The following is a 12,500-nucleotide window of genomic DNA, read 5'->3' as shown; positions in this document are numbered from 1 at the left end:
TATTGTTTATTCGAGGAAGTCTCCTTCCTTTGTTGAATCTCTATGCAAGGTCATTGCAAAACGTTTTGGATAATGGAAGTTTTTCTCGGTTTCTGTTAACTAAATGGGGAGAAATTAATGGGGCTGCCATGTGCTATCTGAAGTGACGGGCCTTATTTGATAATTGTGAAGCGGATGCGACTCTGTAAATATTTTGCACAAGTTGTTCATCCTTGAGTCAACATTTTTCTTCCTTTCGCACAAATTACATCTGCTTACGGATATGGGGAGAAATAAAGACTGTGAAGCGGTTGCGAGGCTGTAAATATTTTACAAATGTTGTCCAGCCATGATTCAACATTTATTACCCTTTGCCCAAATTACTTCTGTTTACAGTTTATTCATCTTACTGTACTGTTTCCATAACTGACTCTGTCACGTAAAAACAATTATCATCTACTTACTGGTCTTGTTAAACGGATCCATTGTTTATCATGAAATTTGGAAACGACACGACATTCGATCATAAGTAATGTGGATATGTGTATATAGTTTGGGGTCGGCATTTGGATATAATCGTACAGTATCTGTAAACACTTGTGACACACACACAAAGCCATCATCTATTCTCATATATGTAGTCAATCATCTTCATACTTCAGCCGCTCTTTTTCAGTTTTTTCATTATTTAATCAACTAAAAAATTCCCTCAGGAAGATGTTCTTTGTTACAATATGCATTTGCGATTGTTAAATATCACAATTTAGAATAGTTGAAAACAGATAAATCGTTTACGAAAACGGAGTATAAATAAGCTTAACTAGAATTGGTACACATCTCTAAAGTTATATCGTCTTGCAATTGAGAACTGGATATAAATCCGACGGATCCGCTCGGGAAATTTCTAACAAAAACCCTTATTTTCTTTCAACGGACTAAGATTAAGTCCTAGGCAGAAAAAGGTCCGGCCTCTTTTTCCAACCCCTCTCATAGTACCATATCACCATTATGCAAATCTTCACTAAGTTATAATGATATGCAAACAAAGAATTGACTCTGACTCGAGGGAACTCATTTATCTCATTTTGCCAGAATTCTTTTAGCGTTAATGAAGTGCTACGGACATATCGGGCCCTATAATTATCAAAATATCCTTCTTCGACAGTAATTAATTTGTTATTACTCTACATTCATTTAAAATAATTACTCAGAGCTCTTTGTTCACAACAACAAGCGAGGAATCAAATTCCGAATGTGCAACGACCTCTTATTAACAACTGGAATATATTTTTCTGAATCCTATTAACAAAATAATCAAAATATTTTATGCCCACATTTACATGAAACGTATACAGAGGACCTGTCTCCCAAGCTCATTAAATAATCAATATATGAATGCCATATCAGTCTTCATTAGAGACGTGTCTGTCTCTTCTCGTCGCCTTGAAGGACCGGGAGACTCACCACCATTAGGCGGACTGCATTAGGAACGGGCAAAGGACACAACGTTAGCAACGGGAGTTACATAACTCCGGGGGTTAAGCCAACCCAGGGGAAAATCCAGGTATATACGCTAGGAGCAAAAGCTAGACGACAGGCCAAGGGAACAGGGGAAATAAAAAAAAAGTTCAGTAGGGTCGCTTGGCACGCGATGACTCCCCAGATTTACCAGTGTCTCGGTTTCGTCGAGTTTGGCAAAGCTTGTGGTCTTAGTCACTTAGGAAGTGTGGGAAGACCTGCAGGGGTGATGGGGGAGGTATTAGAAAACGTGTTGGTGTGGGGAGGGGAGGGAGAAGGTGGTAAGGCACATGGGGATATATATATATAACAATTCATTTCTCATCCCTCTTCTCAAAACACCGACTGATGCGGCAATCATATTACTGGTAAGAATGAGGTACACATTCTAAAATTATTTCATGCGGTGTTTATTCTATAATTAATTCATGAGGTATTCAATTTATAACTGATTCAGAAGGACAAACGGATAAGTACCGGAACTGGCTCAGACGTGACAGAATGTACGTGAAAATGACAAGGGAAAGAGGAAAGACAGGCTATCAGAATTGAGAATAAATCACTATAGAAAAAATTCCAAGGGATAAAGACTTCCGGGCAGAGAGAGAGAGAGAGAGAGAGAGAGAGAGAGAGAGAGAGAGAGTCACACGACGTATGGCATACCAACACCTCCCATATGAGACATATTTGTGATAAGACAGGGAATCATGTCTTCCCGGTATGATTAGCGTTGGCACTGATACCCCTCATACCCTGACGCGCTTCGAGGTTCCTCCTGGTTACAGGGTCCCCGAGACCCCTCCTCTCCCTCTGTCTCCTCTTCCTCTTCCTCTTCTTCTTCTTCTTCTTCTTCTTCTTCTTCTTCTTGGAAAAAAATAGGGTCTTTACTCTAACTGACTACAACATTGCAGCAGAAGTTAGTAGCACTCTCAGCTGTGGTCGGGGCAAGAAGGTTTGTTCCCTTGGTAATACGTGCCCAATCTGGGCGTAACGAAAGCGAACTCCTGTGATTTTGTTTATTACTGACAAGTCGATAGACATTTCATATAAACTCATTTTGGATTATCGTACGAACTGGAGCATTCTGGTGGGGTTCTTCACCACTGATTAAGGTAAGCTTTCACAAATAGATTAAACTTTGAATATAATCAAAGAGAAAACCTGATTCGATCGCTAGTACTGAACAACAGCGATCCTCATGAATGGCAACTATGAAAAATCCAAGTTTTAGGCTTTCAGAATGCCTTAAATGGAATTAGTTGCAGAATTTTTTTATCGTTCCTTTCATGATAATTTCTGGTATAAAATTAAATGAAACTATATGTTTATTGTTAAATTATTTCGCTTAGCTGTAGTTTCACACTTCAACTTGATATGCAGAGTTCAGGAAGACTTCATATCTGTTGCAAACCATCAAAAATAAACATACATATATATATATATATATATATATATATATATATATAGATATATATATACATATGTGTGTGTGTTTCTATTGAAGTCGATGGCATTCTCTGCAGCTACTATCTGCTCATCTAGCTCTCAATCAGTCTTAAAATCTTTTTCTCTAATGACAAGCTTCTTAGGAGTAAGAAAATATGGAAAGAATCCTGAACGAATTCCCTTATTCCCAAGAAGCTTACCAATAGAGGAAAAGAAGTATAGACTAACTGAGAGTCTAGATAAGAAGAGATTAGCTACAGAGAGAGTCATTGACTTCAATGAGAAATTGCATAAGAGAAAATATGCCCAAGAGCACACACACACACGCACACACAAACACACACACACACACACACACACACACACACACACACACACACACACACACATATATATATATATATATATATATATATATATATATATATATATATATATATATATATATAGACACATCAATGGACCTAAAGATATTGCAGGAAGTTTTTGCATCCGGAGTTGCCAGTTTTGGCTGTGCATCACAAAGTTAAAGCAATATGTTAATGTATAAACATGTAAAAGTATATGCGTATGTATTTGTATGTATTACATAAATACATACATACATACATACATATATATAGTACACACTACACCATTTAATATATAATATATATATATATAGTTATAATTTAATATATATATAATTTTATATTTATATATACATGTATATAAATAAGTCATTGCTATCACTTTTGAATCACTATCGAAACTTTCTGCAACGTCTTTAGGTGCATTGGCTGTAGTCATCGTGCGCTCTCTCTCTCTCTCTCTCTCTCTCTCTCTCTCTCTCTCTCTCGCTCTCGAAAAAGTTTACAACAGATACAAACCACATTTAAAGTACAATAGTGTGCAGAAGTCAATCTATGCATACTAAATTCTTTGCTTATCAGCTACCGTTGAGTGATCAAGTAATGGCTGCTTGTTCATTATTAGGGTTTACAGCAAAATGCCTATGAATATAAAATGTGGTTATCTGTAAACAAAAAAAACAAGATGTTTTTAAATAATTGCGTGAGTGGGCCGCCAAATATCCACTAGGATAGGTAGTGTGTGCTAGGTTAGCCTAGGATAGACTGGTATAGATTACTATGAAAGGCTCTTTATTAAATATTGACGCCCCCGGGGGTTTTGAAGCGGAATATATCCACTTTTGTGCCGTTCAGTACAGGCTTGCTGTGGATTACCGTAAAAACATAAAGAAAAGCCTGTAAATATCATAAAGATAATGACCCACAAGAAATATGCCCTAGATAACGACCACCGAAAACCCTTGGGGGTCACTATTTATGAAAGCCCCCAATATAAAAATATGATAGTTACAGAAAACTATCATATTGCCAATGGCATGAAACGAAATGTTATAAAAAATAACTTCTTCAAAAAGAATGAAAGAAATTTAAACAGTCTACGGTACCTTGAATTTTAAATCAAGCAGAATTAGGCTCACGACCTGGTTGGTCTTAAGAACGTACCTATGCCAATAAGTAGGAATAAATGAATACTCAATTAACACCAGCCCATCATAACAAGAACTCAAGGCCGGTTCGAAACAAGCATTGTCACTGGCTTCGTTATATTTTAAGAATCGTAACAGTGACGTCATGCAGGCAAATGTTCCTAATATAACTTTTCTGTGTGGACGACAGAGGGTTTAACGCAAAACTACTGATAAAAGGAAAATTAACATAACATGGCGTGTTTGTACGATGGTTATATATTTTCTTAGAAATGCAAAATCAACTACGTAGATTACTTAGGGATTACTCTTTGATGATAAAGATTTTCATCTTCTATGCATTAGCTTAAAGAATCAAATTCGAGGCAACTGACAAAATGGGACTGAGACAAATTTCACAAACTTCACGGTCTGTCAATTGTGCCCCGATCCAAAATTAACTTTTGAATGGTTTAAATGTGAAAATGAAGTGTATATTAATATGATACCGTTCTCTAACAGGAAAATTTATTCGCTCAGTCAAAATCATTAAACATCATATTCCCTGGCATTCATAGATGACTCTATTCTAATTCTTGTTGAAAGAAAAATGCAAGATATTTCAAAATTAAAATGAGAGAAAGATGAAGTAGTGAAACTTGTATGAATAAAATTCATCATTATTTTTATTCGTACAAAAAACCAGTTCTGAATCTAACGACAACCACAAACACCATCAGTGTCTATTTGCAGACACACCTAATCAGAAATACTGATTACGCATTCTATAAGTAATAGAACTTTATCATTAGTACTTTCCATGGTCATAAAACTAATTAAAAGAGGAAATCATAATGTTTGCATGAGGTATATATAGTATATACATACATATATATATAGTGATGTTTGTTTGTGTGTGAGTGAGTGTATGCTACACATACTTTGAAACGCATTCAGCAGTTTCAACCAACTTGGTATACATACTAATTACTATCTAGAAATGAACACTGTGAGGTTAAGATATCACTGGTACTGAAGGGGGAGGGTGTTTGGGAAGGGGAGAAATGTAAAAATAAAAAAAATAAAAAACAGATATTCGTGTCTAATCCATAGCTTTCAAGGTCGCCAAGATGAAAAGTGACACTCCCAATGCCCTTTAAGTCCAAGTTCAGCCCTGGTTGGGAGGGGCGGTCAGAGGGTGGTCAGAAGGGGATAAAATCTAAAAATAACCAAAATGTCAGATACTAGTGTCTACTGCATAGTTTTATAAGGGGTGATGAGAAGGGGGTGACATAAAAATAACCAAAAACGACAGATATTAGTGTATAACCATAGTTTCAAGGTCACTGAGAAGAATAGTGACACTCCCAGATACCCTTTTAGTCTAAATTCAATAACAATTGGGAGGGGGTGCGAAGTGGTGGGAAGGGGGTGACATGTAAAAATAACCTAAAACGACAGATACTAGGGTCTAATCCATAGTTAAGTGTCTAATCCATAGTTTCGAGGTCGCTGAGATGGATATTGACACTCCCTATGCCCTTCAAGTCCAAGTTCAGCCCCAATAGGAGGGGTGCGAAGGGGATGCCATGTAAAAAATAATAAAAAACGACAGATATTTGTGTCTAATCCATAGTTTTTGAGGTTGCTGAGATAAATAGTGACACTACTGAAGCTCTTTCAGTCCAAATTCAACCCAAATAGGGAGAGGGGTGGGGTGAGAAGCAACTATCCTAAGAGGAATGAGAGAGAATTTGTCATTATCAGAGGTTTCCCGGGCAGCGCAGGGTTTTTCAGCTAGTATGTGTGTGTCTGTGTATATGTGTATATATATATATATATATATATATATATATATATATATATATATATGGGTTTTTCAGCTAGTATGTGTGTGTCTGTGTATATATATATATATATCTATATATATATATATATATATATATATATATATATATATAGTGTGTATTTATGCATATATACATGTATATACACAGACACACACACACACACACACACATATATATATATATATATATATATATATATATATATATTATATATATATATATTCTTTGTGAGTACACCCTCTGTGTATTACAGCATAGCACTGTATGTAATATATCTGCTGCATGCCAGTTCATATAATTCACTTTAACCCCTCACAACTTTAGCACTGGTCATTCCTATAATGCCATCTTCGGTCATACGACTGCAATTTAACATTAGTTCAATCAACGCTTCTTGCTTCCTCCTAGACCTGCCAAGTTCAGTGTGTGTGTGTGTGTGTGTGTGTGTGTGTGTGTGTGTGTGTGTGTACGCGCGCATTGACGTTTCTGTGCGGGGGATGGCATTAAGCCTTTAAACATAAAGCAAAGGATTATTAGTTTCGTTTAACGCGCAGGAATGAGAGGGACAAGGCAATGAACTCGAAGTAATTTGTCCCATATTTTTTATCTCCCTTCAACATTGGCTGCATAGTAATTGTCATAAGACGATGATGTTAGTGGAGAATAAAATGTAAATTATCATATATAACTCTGTTTCAAATTGTATATTACAAACATGAATTATGTACGTGAAAGGTTATATATATACACATATAATATAATATAATATATATATATATACCATATATATATATATATATATATATATATATATATATATGGATTATATATTTTACATGTCTATGTGTAGATTACAGTGATATTACCTAGTACGTACATATACATATGTATGTATGGTATGTGTATATATATATATAGTATATATATATATATATATATATACATACATACATACATGTCATCTCAACTCCTTCTAGCCCTCCTGAAGGAAAGCGTCCAAGTTTTGTAAATTTGTCTTTAGAAACCGTAGTCTTTTACTGTTTATTGCTTTCTTCTGGAAAGAATAAGCCTCAAGGTCTGTATGTAAAATAACATAATTAAAGTCGGCAATATTCTATTAAAACATCCCTCTTTTTATAATATTTACCATACTGTTTTCTTGGGGACATATACATAGAGCTTAGTCCCTCTATTTTAATCATTTTACATGCCTATTTCATAAATTCCTAGTCTAAACCCCGCCTAAATTCTTCCCTTACCATTACTGCTGATAAGTCTCATTTTCCCTGCTGAAATCTTATCATGCATAAAAATCTTATCATGTATAAAAAGGAATATTAAGCCCCTGTCACTTTTAAGGTCTCTTCAGTCATCTCGACCCATATGCAATGGAGCAATTATTCATTTTACTCATTCCTTCATTAAGGTACACCCTCCAAACACTGATAATCATTCGGTGACGTTGATAGTACTATACCACAGCACCTAGTAATCGTATTAAACCCTTGGAGTTTTCCATTCTGCAACCTCTTCATTGTCATCCTTGTGCAGTTCCGCGAGCATTTGTTCAGCGAATTTCCCAAATATTCATTCCATCAACCTCAGACTACATGCACCTGGCGTAGCATGTTCCTGTTTTCATTTTTAAGTCTAGATCTTTACACTCGCAATTGGAACGTTTTATCAAACCACATTCTGTCTAATGCATAATCCTTAAGTAATATAATTGTATTCTTTCACCCATCATCATAGTCTTGCTGACATTTAAAGTGCTACCCATTCCCTAGTTCTCTGCAATTCAGCTAACCTAACCACAGCTACATCACTTTTTTTATCGGTTACCATTCACTCGCCCACTTTTGTATCTTTAAAGGCCTAAATATCTGGCTTCTTATTCTTTAACAATTTCGATATTACAAATGCTTCTCTTTTGTCTTATTATCTATTTATATCCACACCCCAATATCTAGTGTTTTATTTCGCCTCTGCTTTTTTTCCCTTTTTACTGCAATACCAATACAGGATATGTGTCTTTGAACCCAATCCCTAGCCATTTTGGTGACTTGAGCACTAGAAAGAGTGGTAAGAAAGTTATTTGTTCTTCCAACATCAAACTTGACTGAAACACCATTAAGGTTACTGGTCCCAAGGAGATAGGTCCATCTGCCACTAATGATTATTTCCTCATAAAACAAGGTATAAAACCCTTATCTAGAAATTCCTTTGCCATGAGTTACATATCTTCACCTTAAAACAATGGTAATTCCTAGGAGAAGAAATGACCATTTTGTATTGATTACTGCCACTACATTAACTGTCTTCGGTAAGCAGAATTAATTGCCCTACTAATTTCTAGTTGGCCAAAAACCATTGGCTCATCCTTCAATTTTGGAGCATTTCCTTCCATAAGGGTTTCACAACCCCACATTGCCTTACGATATAGTGCATTAGAATCCCAAGCAACTGTCAATTCAGAAGCAAGTCAGGCTCATTTTTTTGTTACTGTATACCTTCGATGTGGTAGCAGATAGTAGCAGATAATATTAATACACACACACACACACTTATATATATATATATATTATATATATATATATATATATATATTAGTATATATTATATATATATATAGTATGTTGTGTGTGTGTGTGTATCGAGCTACAAATGTCCTTTAATATCTAATTCGGTCTACCTCGGAATTAATATATTTTCATATATGTTTAACCGAAGGGGAATATTTTTTTTTTTTTTTTTTGACCGATAATAGATTTGCCGTGAGCCGGCAAATCTATTATCGCTTAAAAAAAATTACCCTTCGGTTAAACATATATGAAAATATATTAATTCCGAGGTAGAGCGAATTAGATATTAAAGGACATTTGTAGCTCGTTATATGTATATAAATCATGGTAATGAGATATGACTTATATATATGCAAGTTCAGTAATCCACCATAAGTCATGTCTCGACTAAATACCCGGATAAAAACCACTGCATTGCTCAATACAGGTTAAATGAAGTTTTCAAGAAAACGTTACCTAGTTACCGTCTTTTAGTCATAAGAGTTCCAAAACTTAAAATTCACTGATACAAGGGCGTAAAATGGACGTGATTCTATTTTTACCAATTACACTCTATGAAGAAATAAAAATTAAGAAAGGGGGAATACTAGGAATAAAATCAGGATTCAGATGACATAAGAAAAACACTAAAAAATTAAAAGACTGACCAACACCAGATAGGACAGAAATCCTTTAATTCCCCGCCGAGAAAAATTTTTGTTGAAGCACTTGAGATAAAATATAGTGGGTTAATGTAAATTAACCTAATGCGAGAGAACGACAGAAAAACGCAGTCATGAAAAAAGATCAAGAAAAGGGGATATGCGTACCCATATAGACATATTCAAAGAAAGCTGGAAACAATATATACAACACACACAGACCTGGCAACTGTTCCTATGCTCGCCACCTTTAATGTTTTCAACTTGTTTTGTCTGTTTCATTTAACAAATTGACAAAACATGTTAGTAAATATCATGACATCTTTGTGTATTACGTATGTATACAATAATGCTGAAGCAGAACACACGGGTGCTAATATTAGAGTTACGTGATGCACACACGAAATTAAGTAGACAGCTGCTAGTAAATGTTTACTAAATGGAGTATACAACGTCTGGAACATTTGATCCCCCAAAACAAAACTAACCTTGATGAAGTCGGAATTATTATAGACAAATGCCTGTGGAATTTTTGGCATTGACGGTATGCAGTGTGCACATACATACATACATACATTCATACATACATTCATACATACATAAAATCTAATCTGGTATTGTAAGGAAATGAATGCTATGTTTGCGTCTCAACTCAAAACCTTCAGAGACAGGCAGTATATATTCAAGACACGAAAAGTCATTTAATTATGTTCAAGGCGAGTAGGATCAAAATTAATTAAATTCAAAGTGTGTGAGGTCCAAATTAAAAGAACTGATGTGGAGGTGCACAATGATTTATATTAGTTTCTTAATGAATAGTAAAAAAATTAAATGTCTTGGACTTATCCCAAGAAAATGGCATGCACAGAGAGACTTCTTGTTGTCAACTGAGACATCCGCAAGAAGTTATTTGTAGCGATCATAATGAAACTAAAGAGAGTTTTATATTCCATCTTTAATCATTTTGACAAGTGATGCAACACAGTATAAGTTTAGCTTAAATAGAATAATTCCTACTAAAGACATTTTCCGATAATGTTTTTATATATAAGTTTGATGACGACAGGGACCAATCGCGACTTGGTGGCATGGGAATAGTTTTCTATATCTATTATTAAGCTTCTGCCCTCTAGCTATATCGCACTGTCTATCAAAAGATAAATCCATCTCCATTCCCAAAATCTGTAAAAGATGGTGTAGGCTACCTGACAATACCACAGGTCCACTGATTAATAGGGTCATCTAACATCATTAGCTTACCGTTTAGGCCAACTGAGCTACAGTGGCTTCTAAGACTAAGATTATCATACCGTTTTCCCTTATTTTCAGAACTATCCTGTGACTGTTTTCTTATAGTTTGCGGCATTCACCTCTCCTACGCAGGATGCATACCCCCCAAAAATTCCATATGAGCTTCTTGCTCAACCTCACTCTTTTTACTTTTTGTTCTGATGCTGCCTTATTAACATTCTTAGTGTTGGCATCATTATCCATACTGTACTGAGAACTGTAGCAATCGTTGGGATGAGTTGTGTGTGTACCATACAAACTGCAAGGTGAATTAGGAAAAGTGTAGCTGTTTAATTTCAGGAATAAAAAAAATGATAATACAAGACCTAGTAATTTTAAAAGTATTTATGCTTTCATGAAAAAATTGTTTTAATATTGTATAGTAAACGGAAATTTCTTTTTCCCTGTAAGAAAAATAACATACGCGCAACTTTGTACGCTATACATTTTATATTTTTCCACTGAACAGTTATATTAACAACACTTAGCGAATATACATACATACATATATATGTATATATATGCATACATATACATATATATAAATATCATATACACATTATATATAATATATATATACACGTACATAAATACATACCAATAACTTCTGAAATTAAGTGTATATCACAGTATACTTGAGACTTATTTTCAGGTTCAGGAATTTAAAAAATTTCTGGTCCAGTTAAATGTCTAATCATTTGCTGATATTAAATTCACGAATATGTAATTTCCTAGGAGGCAAATTGTTGCAAGAGAAAACGAGTAACAGCTAATCGAGATAAAATATGGAGCTGTGCTAATATTCGATGCGGAGTGTTCTCGTTAATTTCCATATACTCCGGAATTTGTATTATCATTCGAAACGGCTTACTAAGAAAAAATGAATTTTCAAAGCATCACCCATGTACTGCAGTGTTTTCCTTCTGCAAACCACGACCAGAATAGGGAATCCATTCAAAAGGTCAGCAAAATCCATCGGATGGTTTGCTTTCTGCGCTTTCCCAAAATTGAATCTCTAGTCAAGATGCACATCTCGCGAAAATGTTCGTGAGAATCACAACACTGCATTTTGTGCACTCCTCCGGAATTAACTGTACCTCCTTTCATGTTCTCTTTCTTCATCTTACTTTCCACCCTCTCCTAACACTTCATTTATAGTGCAACTGATTTGAGGTTTTCCTCCTGTTACACCTTTCAAACCTTTTACTGTCAATTTCCACTTGAGCGCTGAATGACCTCATAGGTCCCAGTGTTTAACCTTTGGCCTAAATTCTATATTCAACTCAGCTCAACCTAACAAGCATACAAAGAGACTGACATACAGGCAGACAAACAAAGAAACACAAAAAACAAACAAATTTCCTAGTCACAGGTGAGGATGACCTCAGTCATTACAACACTCATTAACGTTTCTTTTCAAATTATAAAAAAATCTATTCTTTGCATTCATGATCCACAAATCGAATGGGACATAACAAACTCCTTTATTCAATATCTCTCCAAAAGAACATTAATTATAGAACTTTATCCAAAAAAAAAGGGGGGGCGGGTGAAAAAGAAGTATTGGTTCTATGGACTTCGCAGTATCTCTGTATTGTTTCTGGCAAGTATAGTTCCCTTAACGACCGTAAACTTCTCCCAGGTAGCAATGCCAGTAACTCTCTGAGCCTCATAAACACGTGATTTTATTGGACCCTCAAGCATTACTAAATTTGGT

General features: G+C 35.1%; 1 protein-coding gene across 1 annotated transcript in view; it reads left to right on the top strand.

The window, feature by feature from the left end:
- The first annotated feature begins 2,440 nt into the window (after positions 1–2,440).
- Positions 2,441–12,500, top strand: part of LOC135219568 (potassium channel subfamily K member 18-like) — a 614,734-nt gene continuing 604,674 nt past the window's right edge. The window contains exon 1 of the mRNA XM_064256437.1: positions 2,441–2,609. The gene's annotated coding sequence lies outside the window, so the exon portion shown is untranslated. The remainder of the gene's footprint in view (positions 2,610–12,500) is intronic.

This window comes from Macrobrachium nipponense, chromosome 1 (assembly GCF_015104395.2).
Source record: "Macrobrachium nipponense isolate FS-2020 chromosome 1, ASM1510439v2, whole genome shotgun sequence".
NCBI classification, from domain to species: domain Eukaryota; kingdom Metazoa; phylum Arthropoda; class Malacostraca; order Decapoda; family Palaemonidae; genus Macrobrachium; species Macrobrachium nipponense.
The sequence above is the reverse complement of the archived record's forward strand: the minus strand, read 5'-3'. Positions and strand labels throughout refer to the sequence as shown.